Source organism: Furipterus horrens, unplaced genomic scaffold, assembly GCF_987537825.1.
Source record: "Furipterus horrens unplaced genomic scaffold, mFurHor1.1.pri manual_scaffold_7, whole genome shotgun sequence".
Taxonomy (NCBI): domain Eukaryota; kingdom Metazoa; phylum Chordata; class Mammalia; order Chiroptera; family Furipteridae; genus Furipterus; species Furipterus horrens.
This window is the reverse complement of record NW_028327177.1, coordinates 17,314,192-17,319,450: the sequence shown is the minus strand read 5'-3', so window position 1 is coordinate 17,319,450 and position 5,259 is coordinate 17,314,192. Positions and strand designations below refer to the sequence as shown.

Here is a 5,259-nt window from a genome sequence, read left to right as displayed (position 1 = left end):
GAGATAGGACTCCTATCACCCACAGATAAAGAATGAAAATAAACCTATTCTGTGATGGATAACAGTGATAAAATTGATACTGATGCACTGCAGTCCCAGTGAAAGCTTATGTCTTCTCCTCAATTAAAAGCATATTTGAGTATATACCATGATTCAACATATAGATGAATTGATTCCAGAAACAGAGACAGATTTACTACATGATATGTTTTTAGATTTTCTTTAAACATTATATTCTTTTGTGAGGACCTTTATAAAGCAATGAGTTTTAGGGAATTAATTAGAATGATACTTCTAATAAAAGACTACAGTATAGGATATTTAAAATTCTGGTGGAGCTACACTTTCTTAACATTCTTGTAATTAAATTTAATGGCATATTAAGTAGCTATATTGGCATTCATGGCTTACATAGTATGAAAACATTTTACAGGCATATGGCCCTTAGTGGACTTAATCCATTTGTATTAAACTTCGTAAAAAATAGTTATTTCATACTTTATTCTTCTCCATCATAAATTATATTCAAAGTGATGTCAATTATGTTTCAGTTAAAATAATGGTCTTTTTAAAACAAAATATGAAGCATATAGAAGAACATGAATGTGTAATCCTGGAATGACAGATAAACAATAACATATTACCAAAGAAGATAATTTGAATTCAAAATTAGTGTATAAATTATGGTGATCTCTAGAATTAAATGAGATGGATTTTGAAACTTTTAGAACATATTTAAAAATAGAAGGCCAACTATGGTTCTAGGGTTATAATTTTCATAGTCTTCTTGCACTAACATCTTCAAAATGTTACATATTACCACTTAGTACAATAAGATTCAATCAAAAGCTAATTTGATAAAAATCTGATTTTTATTAGAAAGACTAGTTCAAAGAATAACCTTTCTTTATAAGGCAATGTAGTAGCAGAGTTGGTACAATAAATTATTAATATGTCCAAATTGGGCTTACAATAAAGTTTGTTTGGTGTTGAGTTGTATGGGTTTTTACTATATATTAACCCCTGTCAAAGCATTGTTTGCAAATATCATCTACCATTTGGTTGGTTGCTTTTTTGTTTCTTTGGTGTTTCTTTTCTTTTTTTTTCTCTGCAGAAGATTTTTAGTTTGATATAGACTCGTTTATTTATTTCTGCCTTTACATCCCTTGAATTTGGGGTTAAATTCATAAAATATTCTACAAGACTAAGGTCCATAAGTATCGATCTATGTTTTCTTCTATGCAATGTATTGTTTCAGGTCTTTGATCCATTTTGAATTAATATTTGTATATGGAGACAAGGAGTAGTCTAGTTTCTTTCTTTTGGATGTAGCTTTCCAATCTTCCCAGCACCATTTATTGAAAAGAATTTCTTTCTCCATTGTATGTTTTTCGTTCCTTTGTTGAAAATTATTTGCCCATGTACATGTGGGTTTTCTTCTGGTGCTCCATTTTGTTCTGTTGGTCTCTGTGTATATTTTTCTACCAGTAATTGCATCTTTCATCCTGAGGAACTAATGTTAGTTAATTAATTTTCAACAATTCTATTGTAAATATTGCTCTTTTGGAGACAAGAAGGTGAGATCATTATAAAACTGGAAGCCTGACTAGCAAAGCTAAACTACAAAAAGCACATTTTCAGTTGTTCAGGCTACTTAATAGTTGCTATCATTTAGAAGAACAATAAGTTCTCACTTAACATTGTCAGAATGTTCTCAGAACTCTGGGAAATGATGTATACAGATACTAATTTTACCTTAGGCTAACTTATATAAATAACAGTTAAGTTCCTATGGCATCTCTTCAATAGTAAAATAAAATGACTTTAAGTGGAACAATGGTATTCAAGGACCTTTTGTAATTGCAATATAAAATTAATTTTGTTATCATAGCTGAAGAGTAACTCCCCTCCCTTTAAAAGGCAAGGAAAATGTGAAATGTACATCTGTACATTTCACGCTTCTTCAGTATGATGTGGAGTTCAAAGTGAGCTTCAATTTTCATAGAATTAAAGATCTAATTTCATTCTCTATTTTCAAAAAGTTACTGTGTCAGTCTGCACTTGTGTGTATATTTGGTTCCTATCATAGTATGAGGAGACTATGTAAAATAACATTAAAAACAATTTGTGCTGCTCTAATATAGTTAAAATAGAGTAAAACAGCAATATGTGCTCATTTTAACTCTAACCCTATTGGTAGCCCCCAGTTCTGTGAGCTAAATGAGTGGCCATTAATAGGTTCAGGTGGTTTTGATTAAAATTACTCCTGGATGCAAATGGAAAGGTTAAAGAGAAAGAAAAGTTGCCAACATTTTCTAAATGATCATTTGCAAATAATATTCTCAAAAATGATTGTGTCTGGTATGGTGGTAGCACTCTAGTATTCCTTTCTCAGAAACATGCAAGTCAGTAGGGATTACCAACTTACTAAGAAATGGACATGTTAGGCTTTCCTTTATTTATGAAATACATGCACAGCATGTTTAATATTGATGGTCCTTTTAACATTTTCATTATAACATTCGTAACTAAAATGTAATGCTATGACATTAATGACAAAACATAATTCATTTTCTGGCTAATAAAATGGAACATCGATAAGACATATTGGTAGTATGTACCTTGATAGGATGGTGATGAGGACATTTTACTGCTGTGGTCATCATCTCCAGAACCCGTAACTTTAAGATCATTTTGACAAAAATACCAGACAAATCCCAACTGTCTGTTGTTCTATAAAATTCCTGACCAATAATCCTCAAGATTGTCCAGGCCACCAAAAACATGTCACAGACAAGAGAATCTTAATGGTACATGAAGACTAGATAAAATCTAAATGGGATCCTAGAACAAGAAAGAGGACATTAGGAAAAAAAATAATTAAATATAATTAAGATATTTCTTAACAATAACATATCAGTACTGGTTCATCAACAATAAAAACCGTACCATACTAATACGATATTAATAATAGGAGCACTGTGAGAGGTGTGTATGACAGTACTCTGTACTATCTTGAGATTTTTCTGTAAATCTAAAACTCTTCTAAATACAGTTTATTAAAATCATTTGTGGGGTTAACAAGAATTGACTTGCCTTCAGTGTTAAAATATTAAAACTAAACAACACTCCAAGCTAGAATTTGAGGAGAAAAAACTATCAGTTACATAATATATATGAGTTTTCTCATAGACAAAGATCACCAATAATTTAAAGCATATATTCTGCAAAAAGAATTTAAAATATCTATTAGAGATCCTTATTGTCTCATATAATTACAGGGGAAAAATAATTGTTTTAATTAGACTTTTTTTTTTTTTTTTTTTGGAAGAGCCAGGTGAGACTTTATTTTGGGGAAAAAGGAAAACACTTGATTCGGCTTCTAGTCAGGGACATGGGTAAAAGGCAGTAAACATCACACCCCAAGGGCGAGCTGAGGACTGGGTGGGGCTGACCTTCAGTTGGGCCTCTTGTGCCCTCCACCCCCCGGCGCAGCAGCTCGGAGGACGGAGGACGGGAGGGACGGCAGCAGTCATTCACTCGGGCAGGACATCGGATGACTCAGACACCAGCTTCCCATCGCAGGTCTCGATCTTCTTCACAACCACCATCTTGGGGGAGCTGGTGCTGGTGTGGCCGAAGGAGCCAGAGCTCCCACCAGAGCCCAGGCTGGCCTGGAAGCCCATGCCGTAGTTGAGGTTGCTGTAAACTGGGCTCAGCGCACCTGAGTAGCCGCTGGTGGTCTCGGTATGGATACTCATGTTCTGCATCCCAGACTCCAGCCGCTTCTCCTCGCCCTCCAGCAGCTTGCGGTAGGTGGCGACCTCCACGTCCGGGGCGTTCATGAGCTCCTGGTATTCACGCAGCTTCTGGGCCATGTCCTGCTTAGCGGTTCTCAGAGCAGCTTCCAGCTCAGCCACCTTGGCCTGAGCATCCTTGACGGCCAGCTCACCACGCTGCTCGGCATCAGTGATGGAGGCCTCCAGGGCAGCCCTCTGGCCTTTGAGGCCATCAGTCTCAGCCTGGATCTGGCTGATGCTCTGGTTCATCTCAGAAATCTCCGTCTTGGTGCGACGCAGGTCATCCCCATGCTTCCCAGCCAATGTCTGCAGCTCTTCATAATTGATCTGGTACCTGGTCTCAGCCTCAGCCCGGCTACGGTTGGCAATCTCCTCATACTGGGCCTTGACCTCGGCGATGATGCTGTCCAGGTCCAGGGAACAGCTGTTGCACATGGACAACACCACGGACGTGTCGGAGATCTGGGACTGCAGCTCACGAATCTCCTCTTCATACAGCTGCAGGTAGAAGTTGATCTCATCGGTCAGTCCTTCCAGGCAGGACTCCAGCTCTACCTTATTCATGTAAGCTACATTCACATCCTTCTTGATGAGGACAAATTCATTCTCCAGCTCTGTGCGCTTGTTCATCTCATCCTCATACTTATTCTTCAAGTCCTACGCCATCCCCTGCATGTTGCCAAACTCCGCCTCCAGTCTCGGTTTCTCCTGGGACAGTGTTTCCAGCTGCCGCAGAAGATTGTTGATGTAGCTCTCGAACATATTGTCCATGTTACTGCCAGTCATCTTCTGCTGCTGCAGAAGAGTCCACTTGGTCTCCAGAATCTTATTCTGCTGCTCCAGGCTCCGCACCTTATTGATGAAGGAAGCAAACTTGTTGTTGAGGGTCTTGATCTGCTCCTTCTCCTGGTTGTGCACAGTCTGGATGTTGGGGTCCACCTCCAGCTTCAGGGGGCTGAGCAGGCTCTGGTTCACTTGGACGACTTTGATGGACCCTATACTCCCCGCTCCGCCAAAACATCCAGCCAGATTCATGTTGGCGCCCAGGCCAACCCAGTAGGCGCTGCCCACCGGGAAAAGGCCGAGGAGCTGAAGCAGGGTCCACTTGAATATGAGCGACTGCTGAAGGTCCGGGCGCCAGAGGTGGACACCTTGTAGGTCATCTTCTAGGTCATCCTTGTGAACATGGTGGAGGCTGGAGTGGAGGCAAGGAGTCCAAACCAGACAGAGGTTCAAAAAGGAGCCAAAAAGCTGCTCTAATTAGACATTTTGACTAGGGTTAGAAAAGATGTTGTGTCATGAAATAGAGATGCAAAAAGTATGGTAATTTATAGTGGGGCACTCAAAATCTAGAGACATGTTGATTATGTTATTTTATGTGTCTTTGAGCTCAACTACTTCTGTTTGTTAGCTAATAAATGAGGCTCTATATTCACATGGCTATTACTAGAAATAAGAC

At 38.8% G+C, this 5,259-nt stretch overlaps 1 pseudogene; it reads right to left on the bottom strand.

Moving 5' to 3' along the window:
• Positions 1 to 3,536: 3,536 nt before the first annotated feature.
• LOC150004077 (keratin, type II cytoskeletal 8 pseudogene) lies at positions 3,537 to 4,987 on the bottom strand (annotated as a pseudogene).
• Between the last annotated feature and the right edge of the window lie 272 nt (positions 4,988 to 5,259).